Source organism: Macrotis lagotis, chromosome 3 (genome assembly GCF_037893015.1).
Source record: "Macrotis lagotis isolate mMagLag1 chromosome 3, bilby.v1.9.chrom.fasta, whole genome shotgun sequence".
In the NCBI taxonomy this organism is placed as follows: Eukaryota; Metazoa; Chordata; class Mammalia; order Peramelemorphia; family Peramelidae; genus Macrotis; species Macrotis lagotis.
Window position 1 is genome coordinate 175,119,454 of NC_133660.1, and position 22,857 is coordinate 175,142,310.

At 35.4% G+C, this 22,857-nt stretch overlaps 1 protein-coding gene across 16 annotated transcripts in view; it reads left to right on the top strand.

The window, feature by feature from the left end:
* Nucleotides 1-22,857, top strand: part of RBM47 (RNA binding motif protein 47) — a 156,528-nt gene that overhangs the window by 92,101 nt on the left and 41,570 nt on the right. The window contains exon 3 of one of the 16 annotated variants that reach the window (XM_074229577.1): nt 6,353-6,476. The exons of 12 other annotated variants lie outside the window; for them this stretch is intronic. The gene's annotated coding sequence lies outside the window, so the exon portion shown is untranslated. Of the gene's footprint in view, nt 1-203; nt 6,477-14,673; nt 21,068-22,857 lie in introns of those variants that run through there. 3 more of the 16 variants (XM_074229576.1, XM_074229583.1, XM_074229580.1) reach the window with 3 other exon arrangements.

Here is a 22,857-nt window from a genome sequence, read left to right on the forward strand (position 1 = left end):
AATCCTGAGGTATAGAACAAAATAATAGAAAATTTTGAAAATAGAAGTAAATAAAATAAAAAATAATAGAAGTAAAAATCATGAAGTTTAAATATTTCCTAGTATACAAGAAGAGCTTGCAAATTCCAGTCTGATATCTATATATATATATATATATATATATATATATATATATATATATATATATATATCTTGCCATTTCATCCTTCACCATAAAAATCACTTTATTAATATAAATTGTTGGCATGCTTAAATTCTTTTACAGAAATGAGATTTGCAGCTAGCTTAAAATTCTATCTGCTGATCCAGCAATGAAAAGATCATATAATGTCCATTGTAAGGGATAGAAAATACAAGTGACAGGGAGATACATATATAGTCTTTCAAAGCATTCTTGTTAAATTACTTTTTTAATCTCCTAAGCATCTGCAGAATTCCCAAGAGTCCTCATGGTTTGTGTTGCTCAAACCCAGAAATTCACTCTTTCATCTTTCTCTCAAGATGCTAGGTGGCGTAGTGGATAAAGCACCGGCCCTGGAGTCAGGAGTACCTGGGTTCAAATCTGGTCTCAGACACTTAATAATTACCTAGCTGTGTGGCCTTGGGCAAGCCACTTAACCCCATTTGCCTTACAAAAAAAAAACCTAATAAAAAAAGGCAGGTATCAAGATCATAAACAGCCCTTACTCTGGAGTCAAAGCAAGTTAATTCTTTTGTTGTTGTCTTTGCAGAACAATGGGGTTTAAGTGACTTGTCCAAGGCCACAAGAAAATTTATTTCTTATCTCTTCCCTTTAGTTAATTGTAATCCATATTATATGGCACATTAAGTTTTTTTTCTTTACTTTCCTCACACCAACACTGGGAGGAAGGAAATACAAGTATTATTATCCTCAGTTTATAGATTAAGGAAACTAAATCCTTCAAAGGGTAAAAAGCTAGTTAGTCTCAGCCAAATTCCAGTAAAGGTTTTTTGACTTTATTCTTACCACCGTTCCTTGTGATCTTTGGCCATAGGCACCTGCAATGGACTGCTGGTGCCAACTTGAATTTATGCAGATCCAAAGTGTTATAAATGGCTCATGAATACTTGGTCTGGAGCGATTAAAATGGTCTTTTATACATACATCCTTGCAAAGAAGAACCACTCCAAATCCCAGAAATGCTAAATTTTACTGGGTACTTTGAAAAGCTAGTTCCTTACCCTTCTTGCTGATCATTGACTGGAGTCTCAATCTAATTGATACATTTGCCCCCATAGGTTTTCTCTGCTCTGTTCATTATATTAAAAAACACAAGGGAGGGAACAGTAATCACCTTGAGCATAGGCAGATGAAGACTGGAGAAGAAAGCAGACCTTAGGTTAAATTAGGTCTAGGTGGGGTAGACCTGATTTAATCTCAGGTTTTGATCAGACTGAGGCTAAATCTTTTGTCTTGCACTTACATACTGCCCATAGGCACCCATACAGGAAGACCCCAGTCTTTGTAATGTAAGCTAACAATCTCCCTTCACATTCTTGTGGGACCCAAACACCCCCATATTCCTCACACAAAACACTCCTTGGCCTTTCTGGCTGGTTTTTCTTTATATAAATGTGATTGTACCATTTAGGGGCCCACAATCTCTTGATTACCTCTATTCTGTGATTTGGGATTTTTAGCTCAGTCAAGAAAGAGGGGAGTGTGCATATGAAGCATTATTCATCAGATTTTTTTTCTTTTTTTTTTTTTTTAGTCTGACTAAAAGTCGCTTCAGATCCTAAGTTGCCCTAAGACTGTGCAGGCGTAACAAATTCAACCACATTTCCAGATTCTATGTGGTTGTTCATTTATTGACTTACACACATTCTACAACCACTGCCCACCCAGGAGAAATGAGGACTGCACCATTTTCGCTAGAGAAAGTATTTCTTGGCAGAGTTCAGAGGACTGCTTAAAGTCCACTTCTGTTTTCATGCTTGATTTGTCTTCTGTTTCACATGGGCCCAATCCCTAGACTAAAGTTCTACTCCATCTTTCCAGAGGCTACTTCAAGAAAATTTGTAGTAAGAATGTGCTGACCACATGATAATATTGTAAATTGATTAGATAATGTAACACAAGGTATAACAAACCTGGTATCAGAAGAATAGTAGGGATAACAAGTATACATGTTAAATATTCAATTTTTCTTGAAGAGGGAGCTGGGTTAGCATCTTCTTTATAGGTTCAGTACTCTGATCAAATCATGCATTTGGTGCATTGAAATATCAACAAATTGAACTGCTTGATCTGTTTTGATTCTTGTTTACATATAAAAGTTTAAGGGACCAGCAATAGGTGAGAAGACTTATATAATAATTTTTTACATCTAGTAAACTTTTTTATAGTAGTGAATACCCTCACTTTGTCATGTGAGAAACAATGGTTCAGTTCCTCAACAGGGAGCCATGCTAAGGAAACCCCATATGGTGTGCAAAGAGTGGGACACAATTTTACAACAGTAAACAAAAATTCATGAGGATTTAAAAGTCAAATGAGGTTAAGTAGTTCTTCCTATATATTCCTTATAAAATTTATTTTTTCTGGATAGGTCATTATATCTTAGATTTACAGCTTGAAGGCAGCTTAGCAGTTATCTAGTTTTGTCCTAATTTTACACTAAAGGAACCCTGACACTTTTTGAGCAGTCTAATAAGTTGTTCAGAGTTATACTGGACAGTTATTGGCAGAACCAGGATTTAAATCATGTTCCTGATTAATAATTCTTCCTTCTTCTCACTAAACCATGATGATTCTATGGAAGTGATTAAAGAACTAGAAAGTGGCCCCTTAAATTGCTGGACTTTGATCAGGGAGGTGATGCCATGACATGCAAGTGAATTGGATTGGATTTAAGTGAAATGTTACTAAACCCCAGTCTACTTTATCTACTATCTATCAATCTATTATGCCAGTGGATAAGGTATTTATTCATTTTCTCACTCTTAGTCAAGTGGTGCATCTGATACTTTCTAGATCATTATTTCCTTGGTTCTTAAGAGTTTTGTGAGATATAGGTAGTGTTATTAGCACACTTACAAGGGAAATGATTCAAGAACACACAGCGGCAGAGCTAAGACTCCAACCAAGGTGTGGTAATACACTAAAAATCCAAGCAAACTTCACACAAATTTGCCTTGACCCAACACTTTCACCTTAGACTAAAATCATTAATACAAGCCAGCTCCACCATAAAGCTAAATGGAATATTGACTGAGGAACTATTTGAAATATAGTTAACTCCTTGATAACATTGTTATACCTAACACTGCCTTTTGGACATTTCAAACTGGATACCACTTTTTTTTTTTTGTTTGTTTGTTTTTTGTTTTTTTAGATTTTTCAAGCAATGGGGTTAAGTGGCTTGCCCAAGGCCACATGGCTAGGTAATTATTAAGTGTCTGAGGTTGTATTTGAACCCAGGTACTACTGACTCCAAGGCCGGTGCTCTATCTACTGAGCCACCTAGCCACCCCCTGGATACCACTTGTTTGATAGGCATCTGGACCAGTTGGCATCTGAAACTTATTCTGACCAAACTGCACATCTGAAACTCACCCATTTTGCAGACAGACAGATAGGTTTGCATTCTTGGAAACATCTTCAACTTCTTACTCTCCCTTACCCCACAGTATATAATTTGTCTTTGTTTTATAGTTGCATCAGTCATGACCCCATTTGGGGTTTTCTTGGTAGGGATACTGGGATGATTTGCCATTTTCCTTGTCTAAGTCTTGCCAATTATAGTATCTTTTACATCTGTTTAAAGACCATGTCACCTTCTGCCTGGCTGTTTGAAGTCTCTCAACTCTCCAATCCATTCTTCTCATAGCTATCAAAGTGATTTCCTGAGAGTAACTTTTTATTTAAATTAATGTCTTCAAGATTTAAAACAATTTTTTTTTTATTTATTTAAGGCAGTGGGGTTGAGTAACTTGCCCAAGATCACACAACCAGTCAATTATTAAGTGTATGAGTCCGTGTTTGAACTCAGGTCCTCCCAACTCCACGGTCAGTGCTCAACTCTAACTGCCCCTGTGGGTAACTTGAAAGTGTGTCTACCTGTTTATTGACTCCTGCTCAATAAAATCCATCAACTGCCTTATGGATCAAATACAAAGTCTTCTTTTTGACATTTAAATTCCTTTATATCCTAGTTCAATCTACCATTCCGGCTTTTTTTATACACTTAATACTGTACACTTTCTCTTCTCTAGGTGACTGATAGCATTCTTGCTGAACCACAGGTAGTGGCAGTGGAGGGAGGACTTAAGAGAGGAAAAAAAGAAGAGGACTTAGAGAAAACCTAAGTTTAGATCCAGCCTTAGGCGTATAGTAACTGTGTGAACCTGGGCAAATCACTTACCCTCTGTTTGCCTCAATTTCCTTAACTATAAAATAGTGAAAATAGTACCTAGTTGTTATGAGAATCAAATGAGATAATGCATGTAAAAATATAACTGTGCTTCATACACAGTAAATGTGTGATTATAAATGTCTCCTTTCCCTTCCTCACCTTTCTCTGAGCCTTTGCACAAGATGTATCTCATGCTTTAGAAATATTTTTCATTTCTGCCTCTTAGAATCATTATTTGAAGTTTTCTTGGCAAAGATACTGGAATGGTTTTGCCATTTTCTTCCCCAAACTAATTTTATAAATGAGAAAATGGAGGCAGACAGGATTAAGTGACTTGTTCAGGGCCACAGTGTTTGATACCAAATTTGAATTCAGGAGTCTTCCTGATTCCAGGCCTGGTACTCTATCCACTGTGCTAGCTTACTACCTTTCTTGACTAAATTCTTCCATTTTATCCCCCCCCCCCCCCCAATGATTCCTAGTACTGGATAATTTCTAATTCTCCTTCATTCCTTTTTTTTTTAATGGTCCACTTATTCTATAGCTTTAAATTTTAAAACCATTATTTGGGACTTTACTTCACTATTTCCTAAAAACTAGGGTGCCCTTGTTAATTCTCAAGTGTGGGAATGAAGATTAGTAGAAAGTTAAACACAAATAAGTGTGGTTAATATATAACTATTAGTATTTTAAAGTACATGTTCCCAAAAATTCCTGTCAGCAAAATTCCCAATGCTTTTTCATAAATAGCATTTCACTGGCAAGTATAACCTATCCCTCTAAAGATTTAACATCTTGTCTGCTCTGATGATATCAAAGTATAGCTTCAATGAAAACAAATTACTAACAGATTATGCTTGTGTTGTTTCATTGTTTTATCTGTTCTCAAATCAATAGGTGATTTATTCATGTGGTGGTTGATGCCTTTATTAAAATAGTCAGCTAAGCCCTGGGGATAAAGAAAGGAAAATATTAGGAAATTTTTAAAAATAAAATTTTATCTTGAATAAGCAAAAAGGATAAATTTTTCAAATTACATTAATAAAATTACTTATTGACTTAAAACACTTGTTATTAAAATTGTTATGAGATTGAGAAAAATTCTTGAAAATATTAGTTGATAGAGTTGGACATTATTTTGCCTAAATTATATGTTTTAGAGTGGAGAAGACTCCACTCTTCCCCCCCCACCTTCAACCAGGAAAGATTAATTTTAACTCAAACATTTCAACAATATTTACTATACTGTGGTAAGCACTTAAGCTTAGATAATAACAAGGTCCTGTCCTTTTGGAATTTACTATGTATTAGGGAGATTAAAAAAAACAGCAGTACCATTATAATATAAAGTGTTATAAAATAAATGGGTTATAGCATGGCAAAATAGTTCTATTGGAGGTCTAGAAATGAAAAAAAAAGACTCCTGGAATAGATGATATTTAAGTGAGGCACTAAAGGATGAGGGCTAGGAGTTCAACAGATATTAAGGGATAAGGAAGAAATTCCACCCATAAGAAATATCCTAAGCAAAAAAGAGCTTATGCTTGGAATAGTGTTTTTAAGTTCCACAAAACATTTTGCTACCTCATTTGATCCTCAAAATAACCCTGTGGGGGGAAGTGATCTTTTTATTCTTATTTTAGCTGTGAGAAAACAGAGGCAGTTACATGATTTGCCCAGGGTACCATACCTGGTTATAGTCTGAAAAAGGATTTGAACTTAGACCTTTGGAACTTCATATCTAGGGCATTATGAGACACAACCACGAGGAAGAGAGAGTATATGGAGCTGAGAAAAATGAAACAAAGCTGGAAACATTGGATGATGCCAGATAGTAGAGGGCCTTGAATTCCAGGCAAAATAATTTGATTGTACCCAGATAGATAGGAAGCCCCTGAAAAGTTTAGAGTAGAGGACAACTACAAATGCTACATCTCTATGATATGATTTAATTTTTAGGTTTATTTTCTCAGAACAGGTAGCTGGAGCAGGACCCCAAGGGAATGGGAGTTTTGATGATGGTGTGGAAGAATCAATAATATTGGATTAAGGACCCCGCCTCTGCCTAAGAAGAGTGGGGAGACTTTTTCAGTTACAGTATGTTGCTATAGAAATAAATACCCTTGTTAATATTGTTTCTACTTAGCTTTGTTTTTGGTTATACTGGTTGAGGTCATGTTGAACTTCATATAGTCATCAGACTGTACTCCTAGTTCCCACCTTCCCCTACTTCCCACACTCCAAGACTCTTGACAGAAATCATGGTTTGCTGTCAAAAAGGATATAGAGACAGTAATGACAAACTGCCATTTTGACTTTTCTTGGATTAATCATCCTTTCATTCAGTGAGTCAGTCAATAAATTTTGAATGTCAGAGACACTGGAAGGATGCAAAGATGAATGAGATATCCTATTCAATGAGTCAGTCAAAATAAATTCTGAATGTCAGAGACACTGGAAGGCTGAAAAGATGAATGAGATATCCTATCTAAAGAAACTAACAATCTAATAGGGTTAACTAAGTATTTGAGATCTGATGAGAGAGAAATCAGCTGTTTTGGAAATTCAAAATCTGTTTTTCCAGAACCAATGCATAAGCTTTTTTTAGTTTTTTTGCAAGGCAGTGGGGTTAACTGACTTGCCCAAGGCCACCCAGCTAGGTAATTATTTAGTGTCTGAGGCCACATTTGAACTCAGGTACTCTAACAGTCAGAATGCATTGTACCTGTTAACACATTTTGAAATTCCTAATTTAACATAAGATCATAACTTGTTTTCCAGGAATCACTCCCCCATTTAGTAAAAGTAGAAATGTCTTTAGAAGGGGAAGAGTGATCATCTTTGCATATGATGTAAGCAGATGCAGAAAAGTGAACATATCTGGATGTATATGAAAATCCATATAATTTATTACTACTATTTTTACTTCTGATGAAGTCCATTACCAATTTTAATTTAATTTAAGCTTTCTTAAATTGCCCCTATATGTAGATATATTTCTATCTACACTTACATAGACACATTACACAAATGTATATACAGACAAACTTGAAAAGCTCTAATTCTAGGACCACAGTTATTAGATAGTTGGAGTCAAAGACCCTGGGTTAAAACCATTTTCTGACATTTCCTGGCTTAGAGGAAAAAATGATGGACAGATGTACAGACAGACAGAATATTTAGTTAAGTGTTTACTATAATCCTTTATAGGCACTCTAATAAGTACCAGGACTGGGCATACAAATCTAAGCTAGCAAGACAGTCCTTGTCCTCAAGGAGCTTATATATATATATATATATATATATATAAAATTTTTTTTTTTTGCAAGGCAAATGGGGTTAAGTGGCTTGCCCAAGGCCACACAGCTAGGTAATTATTAAGACCGGATTTGAACCCAGGTACTCCTGACTCCAAGGCTGGTGCTTTATCCACTGCCCACCTAGCCGCCCCAGGGAGCTTATATTCTTATGAGGGAAGACCCACATATGTTGTTGTTTATCCTTTGTTCCTGAAAAGGACCAATGATTCAGGAAAGTGATGTATTGACTTATAAGTAAATTGGATTTAAGTGCAAAATCATTGCTCCTCCAAAGTCCCTGGAGTCCAATAGCAAAAAAAAAAAAAAAAAAGAATGTTGTTTAGCCCGATTTCAGTGGGAGACAATGACCTCTAAGTAAAATTCTTTCTCAAATCTCAATTTGTCTGAAGCACCCAATTTAGTAACGCAAGTCTAGGTAAAAATTGAAGACAACAGTTGACCTAATATGCCTTTATAAAAGAATCCAGGAAGACACATAAATAGGAATATTAGAAAAATTGAGAAGGCACTCAAGAAGGGGCTTGACAACAAGACTACAGGAAGTATCCTAGAGACAGACCTGAAAGAGATAAGATGGAAGCTCATCTCTGAGAGCCTAGGGAGCTAGGGATGAAGTTCAGGAATCATTAATGTGTCCACTAACATTATGTATACTGTAAAACATAGTTTAGGTAGAAGGAACTGTCTTTGATTTGAAGAAGACAGGTTAAAATAATAAAAAGGATGGGCAGCTAGGTGGCATAGTGGATAAAGCACCAGCCTTGGAGTCAGGAGTACCTGGGTTCAAATCCGGTCTCAGAAACTTAATAATTACCTAGCTGTGTGGCCTTGGGCAAGCCACTTAACCTCATTTGCCTTGCCAAAAAAAAATAACCCTAAAAAAAATAATAAAAAGACAATATAATTCAGAAGAATATGGGAGTAACACTAGATTGTTTTTCACCTTGATCTGCGCTTTCCAGATTTCTATATTAATAATTTATAAATATCATGTATAATATTATATATATAAAATTTGTATAATGCAAATTGGAATTTTCTAAATTTTTTTGAACAACTGATTTTAGTGTATCTCCAATAGATATACTAAAAATATGTTTTCTCTACAATTAGTTATAATCAGTGGGATCTCAAAATTTAAGAATGGTTTTAGAAAATCACAATAAGTGAATTCATGTATGTATATATACAGAATATTAGTGAGACCTCAGAAGAGTTGCAAATAAACAATGAGAAGATATGGATGGCTTGCCTTCTGGGTCATGGGCAAGATGATCTTTATTGATAGATGCCAAGTATAAATAGTTTTATAGCTTTGGGGCAGATTCCAAAGGGAGTGCTCTAGGCTATGGCAAACAGAATAAAAGGACTGGGGTGGGGGGTGCAGCTGTGGTAAGGAAACACAGTTGGGGTGGGGATGTCTTTTGGTGCTTCCTTGGATTTTTCAAAGCACCTTATGTGAGAACAAATTGGTAAACTAGAATTAAGAGGATGGACTTCTGATGTGGCTGCCCTAGAGGACATAGACTATTTCTTTATTTGGACCACAAGTGGCCTGAGGACAGATGCAGTGGGTGGGAAAAAGTAGTTTGACTGGATGTCTTTCTAGCCCATATTGCAGTTTGTGGGTTAAAGATCATAAAATTTAGAAATGGAAGGGGAAGACCAAAGAGATCAACTCTTCTAGTGAGATAATTGACTCTAGAAAGGTAATGATTTATCATTATCTTATGAGATTGAAGGAGCAAAGCTGGGACTTTTTCTATGATGCTGTTTATAATAATAACCGCTCAGTGGTTAAGTGATTCCATTTAACTCATCTATCTTCTGCTTTGGGAAAGAGGTATTGTATTGGCGTTGATGGCTTAATCTCATGCCCTGGCAAGGCAAGGGTGGAGCAAATGTGAGTCTTATGTTTTCAACAGGAAGAAGTAAGGTTTGGGGGGTAGTAGCATTAAAGTTCAGAACCTAGATTCAGTCTTTCTATGAAGATGGAAGGCAGATTTGCCTGTTTAGGACATAGGGGAAGTACTTGATGGTTATCAAATACCCAAGTGAGTTTCCTTACTGTCACACACTAGGCATTACTTCTGGTTCAGATGATATTGGGAAGATAAAGAAGGTCCCCTAACTTAGCCCTCTCCAGGCTCTCTAGCCTTGTTCACTTGTCTGATTTCTGGTTCTGAAAAACCCTCATTTTCCACAGAATTCCCCTTGTATCATGATTCCTGGGCCCCAAATGTTCAATAACACTGTGTACTTTGTACCATTGTGGACTTTTCGTGATCATAAAAATTGCTGGGTTTTTTGACTACTCAGCTATTGGAGTTTCATAATTCCAGTTAGATTGTCCTAAGAATGAGTTTCTCACTTGACACGATTGAGAAACTACTGAATTGGAGTTCTAAGAAGTGTATTTTAAAATCTTTTTTATTGCAAAATTAACTAAAAGGAATAAAGAAGATCAGATAAGGCTAATGCTTTACAATCACAAATTTAGAACTGGAAGAGAGAGAGTAAGGTTAAGCCACACAACTGGTCAATATTCATGGTAGGGTTTGAATCCAGATTTTCCTTCATTTGAACCCAGCATTCTCCACTGTGCCCCCCCAGCTGCCTAATTGTACTTTGTTTATTGGATGACAAAATTAGTTAACCCTTTCTCAGCAATGATAAAGACTTCAATAATAATTATATAGCTATTAGAGCAAAGGCATTGTAGTATAAAATGCACTTGAATTCAAATTCTGACTGATTGTTTTTACCTATGTGATCTTGGGAAAGTTATATTACTTAATAAAACTTAAGTGTTGAACCTAAGATTTTTTTTCCCTTCTCTTAAGTACTCACTTCCAAGATAGTGAGTGCAAATTTTCTTAGCTTCTCGGAAACCAGAATAATTGTAGTATGATTAATATATTGCATTTAAAAAAAAACGCATTCCCAGTCCAAAGAAGTTAAACAAAAGGTAGAACTGATATCCAGCCTCTCTTTAATGAATTAACAAATGAAAAATGTACATCTAGTACCAAGTTGCTTAGGGGGTCACCTTCACCTCTTTCCTCTTGATTGTTGTGCCTTTTGGAGCACTGCTTTGTTTTGGTTAGTGATTTGGGGCATTCTGTGAGTTTTTCTAGGTGGGGTGATTGGGATATTTGGGGTGGAAATGGTAATAGTTGCTGTTAATTAGTTACCAAAAAGTCACCTGATATATAGCTTATCTAGGGCTGAGCTCTCTACCTACCTTCTCAACTTCAGAGTCCACAATCTAGTACTTTCAGTATTGAAATCAACAGATAGAGCTTTCAAAAACCAGAGAAAGCAAAATATTTATGGAACAAACTCATTCATCCTCAAGAAACAAGAAGGACCCCATTACATATGGGACTTCATTTAGATTGACAGCTATCTTTGTTATATAGAACTCTTCTTTGTAGTGCCATTCTATTTGGTGTGATTTTACTTTTTTTTAAAAGTACTAAACTGAAGTTTTTGTTGCTATTGTTAAGTCATTCAGTTATGTCAGAATGTGTAATTCCATGGACTTTTGTCTTGGCAAATATACTGGAGTGGTTTGCCATTTCTTTCAATATATCCCTTTTTTACAGATGAGGAACTGATACAAATAGGGATTATTTGCACAGTCACACAGTAAGTATCTTGAGAGACCAGATTTGAACTCTGGTCTTTCTGATCCAGCCCCAGTGCTATTTCCACTGCACTACCTAGCTGCTGCCCCAAAATATAACTGAGTAAGAGCTCAATATCTTGGCATCATGGATACTCAGAGTGGCAAGAGATCCAACCCTAATGAAAGAATCCATCCCCTCTCACCTCCACCATCCTTGACAGATAATCATCCAGATTTTTGTTTGTAGCCCCAAAGAGAGATACTGTTTCCTAAGGTAGTGCATTCAAGCTCTAATTATTAGAAATTTTTCCCTTATATCAAGCTCAAATCTCCCTTGTACAAGTTCTCCCTGTAGTTTTGACCTCTAGGATAAAACAGACCAAGTTTAATCTCTCTCCTTCACAAGAAAATCTTTTAAAGGCTTAAAAACAGCAATCACTTTCCCCCTAAATTTTCCATTGTTTAGGTTAAATATCTCTTTCATTTAATCCATTTTTTTCCAAAACATAATTTTGAAACCACCTCTTCACTCAATAGGCACTGCCAGAGACTGTGTTAAAATGCTGGGAATACAAAGAAAAGCTGCCCCCCCCAAAAAAAAAATCTCTGCCCTCAAGTAATGCCCAAATGGAAGTTGCAAACAAGTGTTTACAGAGTAGATATATATAAGAAACGGACGAAAGGTTCTACCATTAAGGGAGATCAGAAAGACTAGACTTTTTTTGTAAATGGTGAGATTTGAAGGAAGCCAGGAAAGCCGGGAGCTGAAAATGAGAGATAGGGAAATGTCTGGAGGTGGTAGATGGAAGTATGTTTTGTGACGGGACAACAAGGGAGGCCAAAGGCACCAGCACAGTTAATTGATTGATAAATAGATAGATATAGATAGATAGATAGATAGATAGATAGATAGATAGATAGATCACCAGGAGGATTGGATTCCATTCCTCACTCTGTGCCTATACAACCTCACTGAGTCTCATCTTCTTATCTATAAATGAGGAGTTTGAACTAAATTTACTCTGGTTTCATCTAATTCTACAATTCTGATCCTTTTCTTTTCTGGATGTTTTCTAGATTAGTAATAGCTTTCTTCAAAGGGTTATCATGTTTCTCATTCTGGCTTTTCTCAGTCTTATAGTTTTAGATTTGGAAGGGCCCATCTACTCCAATCATCTCATTTTTACAGTTGAGGATATAAGTCCAGGGAGTTTATTACATGCCTAAGAGAGAGTAAGCATCAGAGGGTGTGATTTGAACCAGAGGTGCAGACAGATGGCAATTTTCTTGCAACCGTCCCAACTGTTATATTAGATTAAAATATTGTTGAAAAATATTTAACAGTGTTTAGCACAATGTCTGATGGGTGCTTAATAAATGTTTGTTAACGATTGACTTACAAAACAATAATACAGTAGAACATAACTAATGTTATGGTTTTCTAAGTCAATATGTAGCCCTTAGGAAGGTTTAATGGCCCACCATTTTGATTTGAATTTGACACCATTGATCTGAATCCTGATCCTCCAACTCCAGGATCAGCTATACCATGTTGCCTCCTCTGTACTACTCTGCCTCCTAAATGTAGGCTAGGATCACAGTAAGATTTGGGGATGACATAATACACTGTTCACACATGCAGGGTGTTAAATTTAATAGTTTAAAATCATATTAAGACTCTGGATCACCCTAGATAAAGTTTGCTATTCTAAAACTCCCAGATCTTTTATCAGGTAAACTACTTTCTTGTCATTCCCCCCTCCCTTTTTTTTTCTGAAGTTGATTTTTTTTTTAACCCGTGTAATATACTTTATGATTATAGATATAGAGGGAGGGATAGATGGGTGATGCAGTAGATGGGGCATTAACCCTGGAGTCAGGAACATCTGTGTTCAAATGAAGACTCAGACACTTGCTAATTGTTTGACTATGGACAAGTCATTTAACCCTAATTTCCTCAAAAAAAAAAACAACTTAAAAGACATAAAGGGAACTGACAGTTCTGATCCTGGGACTGTTCAGCTTCCCCCAGGTTCATAAAAAATGTAAAAAAAGCATTACACATATATGGTCCTCAAGTGAGGAAACTGAGGCTCAGTTTGGATAACTGATTTGCCCAAGATCATTCAGGTAGTAAACATTAGAGCAAAGATTTGAACCCAAATTCAGTTTTCTTTCTTCTCTGTCACAGCTGCCTCCCATAAGAGTCATGGAGAATTAGGAACATTATATTTGTCGTCATTAAATTTCATTTTATTAGTTTCAAATCAACATAATAGCCAGTTGATGTTTTGGAGATCTTCAAGTCATTCACTATGTTAGCTACTTTCTGCTGTCCTTGGCAGATTTGATAGCATGCTGAAATAAAAGTCTATATTTGTGGACTACTTCTGATCCACTCATTCAGCTGGGATCCTCTCAATTGTAATTGTCTCAAATAAGAAATGAGGTCCATCTGACATGGTTGCTTCTTGGGGAAGCCATGCTTTCTTTTCTAAATGTCTACCAACAATTCCTATATAGAGAGTTTTGACAGATATCAAAGTCAAACTCACTGGTCTGTGTACCCTCCATTCTCCTAACTCCACTCCTGCCTCCACACACATTTCCTTTTTGAAAATCAGGACCAATATTTGTCCTCCACATTTCTAGCAGTTTTCCCCTGGTCTTGGCTAACAGAGATGCTTGATATTGTCCCACTGTTAATGTCACATTTTCCTACTCTCTCCAAAACAAAAGTGAGAAAATGATGCTAAGAGATTTAGATCAGCTTTTGGAAAGTGTGCTTCTGAACATCCAGTCACATCTCTTACATGAGATTTTTACTGTGATCACTCCAGCCCGTTCTTTCTTCACTACTACTGCCAATGTACATCTTTGATCTTTTATTATATATCCATGTGTTTCATGTATGTAAATGTATCTTATTTGCCCTCAAATAATAAAAGATCTTTTTCCTTTTTTAATAGCAGAGGCCTGCTGTATTATTGTGTATTATTATAATTACATAATAATTATTATAATAACTGACATCCATATAGTTCGAAGAACAATAAAGCAGATCCTTTTTTAAAAAAAGTTTGTTAGTGATCTCTGTGAGGTCCCTTCTTGCTCTAGGATCAGAGAATTTTTGAAAATAGGTTACTTAAACTGAACTTTCCCCTTGCGATCTTTTAATTGCTTAGTCTTTAAACCTTTTATACCTAGATAACAATAATTATGACAATTGCATAATAACTATGATAATTCTGTAATGTTAACAAATATTTTACATATCAAATATATTATGTAATTATATAAAATTTATAATTATTACATATTCATATATAATAATACACATTATCTAAGTATGATATTATATGTAATTTTTTATTTTTGCCCAACAGTTCTATTAAGTAAATAACATAAATACAATGTCCCTGTTTTTCAGATGAGGGAATTCTGGTTTGGAGAAATAATGTCACTCTCCTGAATTAGTTATGTCTTGCTAATATCAGGGTCAGGACTTAAGCTCCCTCTGTCCTTGTACCCTTATCGCAGGGTGCTCTCTTAGCCCAAGATTCATGCCTCTCAGTAAAGTTGAGCTGGGAACTTAATATCTCACACCTATAATCCTTTCTTCCATCCACTCACCTCCTATTCCCCCATTAGAGAGGAGGTGAATTTTCTCCTCTTGTCAGCAGCAAGTTCATTATAATTTCACAGCATTCCCTTTTCCTTTCTTTTGTTCTTTCCAGTTTCATTGTTGTAGTCCAGTTAAGGACTATTTTCCAGGTTAGACTCACTTAACCATTTCAGTTCAGATTTTCCACATACTTCCCTAGTCTTACTGTGAGATATGATTACAATTCAAATCTTCTCTGTTTTGTCTATGCCAAACTGTTTCCGTTTCCATTCAGACCTTTTGCTAATATCGCTACTAAGAAGATTAAGATTTTACCTTCTTTCCTTGTTTCTCAGATATTTTCTTTCAAGTGTAAGGTGTGGAAAAAATGAAACAGTGAAACTAGCAATATGTTTGTTTCTCTACTCATAAAGAAAGCAAATATGGAATCCTCAAAGAAATGAATTTTCTGGGCTGACCAGAAAATAAGACCTGAGGGGGAAAATAATCTTTTTAATATCTTAAGATGCCACTTTTTAGAATGGGGAGAAAAAAATCAAATAAATGACCAGGCAGAGATAAAACAACGAATACCAAAAGCACAGATTTATTCAGACCCCTTAATCACTTATACTACTTCTGGTTTCTTTCAGAGATGATATTGTCCAATCCCAAAAAACCTTCCATGACCCAGAAATCCTTTTCAGGAGATGTCTCTTGTCCATCCTCAACTTATACAAACTGCTCTTTCTGTTTTCTCTCCCCTGCCCCGACTTTCTTACTAACAGCCCTGTTTATCTTTCCTACAAAGATTGTTTTTGTAATCATTTGTAATCATTGAAATCCTATATTGCTCACAAAAAATTAATTACAAATCTAATATGCAGTGACCCCAAAGACACTGAATTCCAGCAGCTACCTTCATTTTAGCACCTCCTTTTGCTTCTCATCTTTCACATTTTCAGCTAAAGGATACTGCCAAAATGTCTGTCCTAAACCCTTTCCCCTTGCCTATGAACTGTTTCTTGATAGTTAACATCCATCCCCATGACTTCAATTATTACCTGTTTATAGTTTTTATAGTTTTTCCCTAAAAAAAGTCATAGGAACCATCTTAGATATAAATAATTCTTTCAAGAGACTAATCATCCAACTGTTAAAGTAGCTTCCTAGTTTCCTAAGGCATGGATAAGTCCATGGTTAAGGCTTGATCAAGCCATTCCCTTGCTTGATGGTATCCCTAATGTGGAAATTGTAAACCATTTTTTTTTTTTTGGTAATGAACTTCTTTGGTAGTCCAATAAAGTCAATGGACACTTTCTTGGAGTAATATTTTTATGTGCCCAAGATTGTAAAGTAAACCAATCATTAAAAAATAGTTGTAAAAATATATATGAAAAAAAGTTCATGACCCCTGCTCTAATCATGTATGGGGGGAAGAATTTAATCATCTTATCCTGGCCTACTTCAGTCTGGCTCCCATTTGCCTTTTCATCTTTATTTCCAACTATTCTCTTTTCTGAATACTTAGGTTCCAGCCAAATTGGATTACTACAAACCCAATATTCTTGTCTCTTTTCCTCATTTAGGAAGCATTCTTTTCACTTTTGCCCCTTTGTCTGCCTAGCTCAGGTGACTCTGACTCTTCCTCTTATTAATATTCTCCCTATTTTCAGGTTTCATTATATCATTTAATGTATTTATATTGTAAGTCTTAAGACAATTGTTGGTTGTACCTTTGGTGCTTCTTGCAATGATTATAACTGTGTTTACAAGGACAGCATGATTTAGAGAATGTAGGTTCCAAACTCTTTCTTCTTTCACCTAACTGTGAGAATGGTAGTGGTAGTGGTGGTAGGAAGGAAAAAACCAGATATCTAATAACCTTCATTCTCCACTTTGTATTTGTAGAGAACCTCCACAATAATAACCTCCATCTTCATTTGAATCAGTATTGTTGGATTTAAAAGCTTCTGATAGACAAGGACTGCTCAGCAGAGTATATCCAAATTTGGGGTGGGATTGAAGATTGTGGTTAGGAAAAGAGAATAGGAGTAGGGTGGAAAGGAGAGGTAACAGAGATCCTACAATAATTTAGCATAGATTTAAATTTTCCTTTTTAAGGAACCTAGAAAATGGTTTCATGGTTTATTTTCACTGAAAATGTCATTCAACAGTATTTTCTACTAACTTCTCTTGTAAAATTCTATGAATACCCAATTCCTGGTAAATAAGGTGGTTGCAACCTTCTTACTTATTTTCCTACAGACTTTTTTTTTAACAGAAAATACTTCTTTTTAAAAGTAGTTACTGATAATATTTTTGTATCACCCACATGTCCTATGCTAATTCTTCCTCTACTCTCTTAGAGAGACTTCCCTTAAAATAATTTCTAAAAAGAAAGGGAAAAAGTTCAGGAAAACTAATCAATGTATCAAAATAATCTGATATTCTATGCAGTGTTACATACCTTTAGTTCCCAGCTTTTGTGAATCAGTGTCAGGGAAGTGTTTTCTCATATCCTTTCTTTGGGACCAAACTTGGTTGTGATTATGTTGTTGTTTTTTGCTCTTTCTATATTGAGGTCATTGTATATATTATTTTCTAATTTGTTTCATCAATTTATCAAAGATTTTCTCTTCCTGTTTGTTTTGTGGTTGCTGTTAGTCATGTTCTACTCTTTGTGTCTCTTTGGAGTTTTCTTGATGGAAATACTGAAGTAGTTTGCCATTTCCTTCTCCAACTCATTTTATAGAGAAAGAAACTGAGGCAAACAGTTAAGTGTCTTCCCTAAGGTCATTGTATGAGATTGGATTTGAACTCAGGTCTTCCTGACTCCCAGGCCTGTTACTATGCAACCTAGCTAATTATTTGTCTTATTCATCATTTCCTACCAAGGAGTAATATCCTTTTATATTCATGTTCCAGAATTTTTTAACCATTCCTCTTTGTTCCCATTCTTTGCTGCCATGAAGGTTCCACTTTAAATAAAAAAATGCTTTTTGTATAATTTCTAAAATGAATCTTCTTGAATAGCGCAAGTCTTTGAAAATTTGGTAGAGTTATATCTTCTAAGAAATTTATCCTAAATATTCTGTTTTATTTTTAAGAAAACTATGCTGTCTGATTAAATGGTAGCTGGTCAAAATATAAATGAACAGGTTTCACATAACACTTTTGAACTTTTTAGTAGTATGTCATGCTATGACAGTACTAATTGATAGATAATGGTATCTTTTGATATCATTAAACATGTAGCTTAAAAGGGCACAGTGGATAGAGCGCCAGCCCTGGAGTCAGGAGAACCTGAGTTCAGATCTGGCTTCAGACACTTAATAATTACCCAGCTGTGTGGCCCTGGGCAAATCACTTAACCCCCATTGCCTTGCAAAAACCAAAAAAAAAAAAAAAAGAATGTAGCTTAAGAATGTATACATATGATTTCAGTCTCTATTTGGACCTATGAAGGGAAGATACTTAATCTGTTCTAATTTGTTGAGCAAGATCAGAGTAAGAGAGGAGGATAATAACCAGATAAGATATGCGGTGCGGTTGTGATCTATTGATTATTATTATTTGCCCCATTTGGTGAATGAGAGCTGGAAGAATAGGAATATTTAACAGTTAGTACCCTCAGAGTCATTAAGTCATCTTAATATTGAAACTTTCTATATTCTTCAGGAGATAGCCTTTTAGGGAGAAATCATATCCACTCCACCAATGCTTGCTTTCTTTCTCCATCCTTTTCCTTTGAGTTCACGGTCCATGCTCTGAATCCCAGATTTGTCTCCTAACTTCACTCAAACCTGTCGCATGTGCTATTAACCCTTCTTCTCTAAGCTTCTGCTTTTGTGTCTTTCCTTCCCTTCCCTTCCCTCCCTGAGCCACAGATTTGCCTTCTCTGTTTGCATATGATGATTCTTTCTCCCTGAGTAATAAGGGATTATATAAAGAAAAGGGATCTTGCCAGATTTACTTCACTGGGGAATGAAAGTGAAGTTCATCACCTGAGGACTAGGTGAAGTCCTTTTCCCAGGTCGAGAGGTTAAAAAAATAAAAAGATGGGTTTTACTTAATGGTGCTAAGGGGAAAAGAGGAACTGAATTTTTTTAACTAAAAAAGAAAGGAAGATTCTAGTTTTCTTTTCAATGATGAAAGATGACTGAATTCATTGTTTAGATTACTGTCTATCATATCTCACTTTTTTAAGTGTGATGTAGTATCTTATTTAGAAATTATTCATATCTGTAGTTTTATGCTGTTATCCACTTAATAATATAAATGGCCTTCAAATCTTCCTATTATTGGGCATTCTTTTAGTTTTTCTTGGGAAATATAAAGTAAGTGTTATCAATATATTCAGCATCTATTATATTCACAGTAATGATATAAAGATAAAGAAAACTTGAATTTTACTCCTTCAGAGCTTAAAATCTAGTAGAAGGATGAGCACATATCTGTATGTTATCATGTAGAAAATACATGAAGTTCAAACAAGTGAATACTCATTGGTTCTTAAAATATATTGTCAACTATACTGCCAGCATTTTGAATTTGAATACTCCAGAAATTCCTTGAGATTCTTATTTTAATTTGAAATGTTGTGCTCTTCTTGTTTTGTCTTTTATTTTTGAAGAGGACCAATTCAACAATGATACCTTGAGAGAATAGATAATTAAATGACACTTTCTTCCTCAGCAGGGAAGTGGAGGACTATTAAGGATGAATATTGTGAACTTCATCACAACAGCTGTTACTGTATCCAGTTCTTAGGTCTTTTTAGGTAAACTATTTTGGTGGGGAGGGTGATGTATCCCTTCCCCAAATACTTATTCAGATTTTCTCCCTTTATCTTCCTGGTCTTTCTTTCTACTCTCAACTTTTATTTATTCAGAACTGGTTGAGGTTGCCTGGTTTCATTAAAGTGGTTATAAGTCAGAAGACTACTAAAAAAACTGTAACTACTTATTTTGTGTGTGTGTGTGTGTGTGTGTGTGTGTGAGAGAGAGAGAGAGAGAGAGAGAGAGAGAGAGAGAGAGAGAGAGAAGACTTGGAAACTACTATTCTGTACCTTTATTTCATGGTGTTTATTTTACCCCATGTTCAGAAGGACTTAGGTCCCAGACATTTGACATAACATTCTGGAGCATGTTCTTTATTACCTTTTCCTCTCTGCCTCTTTTCTACAATTCAATTGTCCTATCCTACCAGCTGTACTAAAAAATTCAACCTAGGAAAAGAGTTCCCATGTGGTCCCTTCTCTTAACTGCTCGAAAAGGAGTATTATTTACTTTGCTTAAGTGCTTCGGGGCCTACTGCACCGTTGTTATGTACAGACTATTTTTATTGTCGTGAATCATGTTTTATTATCCCCCTGGTTTTTATTTCATCTGTTCCTGCCTTTTTTCACTCCTTTCAGGTAAGATCGGGTCTCCGAGTTTTGTAACAGAGAAATAATACTCAGAGGATTGCTTATAAGTATGATTTCTGTTACCACCTTTCTGCCAATCTTGCAAAACTTACCAGTTTGACTGTTAGTACTGATTATAAGTAAAACGCAGTATTCCAAAGTTGTCTACATCAGCACGAGAAAAATAGTTTGTTGAAAATAGAACAATTCTGGGTAAAATCTGTGCTTCCCTTATCTTATCTGTCCTAGTAACACAAGTTATTTACACCCCTCCTGTGCAAGGATGGTGGTGTTTGTATATGATTCATTCCCTTTTGGGTAGTTCTAGAGAGTGAATGAAATAGTTTAGTTAAATTCCCTTCCCTGTGAAAAAGTCAAAGGCCTTGACTCCCTTTTTCTTCCTTCCAGATTTAATTTGGTTCTCCCAAAACCCATTAGTTACAGTTGGTTTTCTATTAATTTCCAAATTGCTGATGAGAGTTCTGAAGTTGGCAGTATTTAACATCCCCTTTTCTTTTTGTCCCACCCATTCAGACTCATTCCAGGTGCCCTGAGCAAATTGCTTCCAAGGAATTTAAATGGCCAAAGCTCACTGACCAATAAAGAGATGTGTGCAACGTTTAACAGAGGTACACAGCTCTTGTGATTAAGAGGAAGGAAGGTTACTTAAGCTAAGGTGTTGTTCCTGTTAACCTGTTGTGCACAGGTCTGGAGACTAGAAAGGTAGGGAAACCCTTATTTATTTTAAGAAGGCTGGGAGAAGGAATATGTTTTGTTTCACTATTAGATCTAGTTTAGTGAATCAATTAATTAGCATTAGTTTTCAGTGAATGAAATTAAAATACTTGGAGAGGAAATAATTCACTGGTTTCTGCTTCAGTATAAATTTACTTTAAATTTTGTAAAGGGGTGTGCCTAATAACAATTGTAAGAAAGCCTAGTCAACCTAAATCTTAGCTACCTTTTTACCTGGGAGGAGGGGGGCAGGGAGGGAAGTCCTTCAAAATGTAAAGAACATTTTCCATACCTGGTTACTGTTTTAAGACAATAGACTGTCAAAGAAATTTGCTTAGTACTTCCATTTAAGTTTTCCAAATGTCATTTGATAATTAGACCTAGGAGAACTAATCTATGATTCCAATACTTTTAATATTTAAAAATAAACAAATATAATTATTTAAATCCTCTAATAATGTTATAAAAGTTCATAGCAAAGGCCATTATAATGCATTTTCTCCAAAAGTGACTGTTCAATAAGCATCTAGAATGTACCAGACATTAGGCGTACAGAGATAAAAATTAACCAGGTCAGGCCTCTGAGAGCTTATTTATTTTATTTTATGTATTATTTATATTAACATAGTATGTTTTACTTTTTGAGGGTACATAAAAATTAAAGCAATAATTATATATGTTAATTTATTTTTGCTTCATGTGCTATAATAATGACAGCATGAAGAAACCAGAAGAAAAAAATCAGTATTAGTTTCTGTTCAGAAAGTTGTTTAACAACTTATGGAAATAAAATACGATAGAGAAATTTCAACTTGAGAATAAGATTATTGGCTATATTATTCTAAGTCTAATGTTCAGTATTGAGAAATATATTTCAGGCAAAAATAATGTAGCTTCTTTCCCATAATTTAATTCATTTCCTCCCCCTCACCTCATTTACAACTTAATATGGCTCTGTACTTTATAACAGAGATTAGATAAAGGACTGAAGAAAAATATATCAAAGGTGGGGCAGTTTTAAAACAAAAAAAAAAGATGTTCAGTTGTTAACTCTTTATTTTGTCCTAGAATTTATCATTTGATGTGCACTCTTTCCTGTCACATGTAATAAAACAAATGTGGGCTAAAGCAGATTTCCAAGGACTCCATATGTTGTCCCCATTATATTTTAGTAAAGTATGATGTTTTAATAAAATTTTAAAGAATAAGAATCAAAAGTACAATATGGAACAGTTTAGAACTCCTTGACATCTGATTTATCCTATATTCTCCTGTGTAAAATTTTTATATCATGAGTTCACGATAATTATTTGTTAAAAGACTATCCTTATGGACTTCCTTATAAGCCTCCTTTACTGGTTAATCATTGGGAAAGGAAGGTGGTTATTCACAACATTAACCCATGAAAGGTGAGCAATTGCTGACCACATCTCCTCCTAATACTAGTGGATGCTATTTCTCAATTCTAAGCTGAGGCTCAAAGGTTTATGCAGACTTGAGAGATCAGAGGTCAAACACAAATTGCTGTACTTTGCAGCCAGATTCTGCCGATATGACAGAATTTCACAGTTATGATGATAGCTTCTTTCTCTTTTTTGCACACAAGCCAGGCGGGGTGGTTAACATCATGATTTGTACAAGTCAGCCATTGGTACCTGAGTTTAATAAGTAACTAGCTGGTGCCTTAAGTTTCAGCGTGCAAGGTGCATTTTCTAGAAAGGGTCAAATGTCAACTCACAAAGGAAAAAAATAATAGCTCATAATCACTATCAATGATT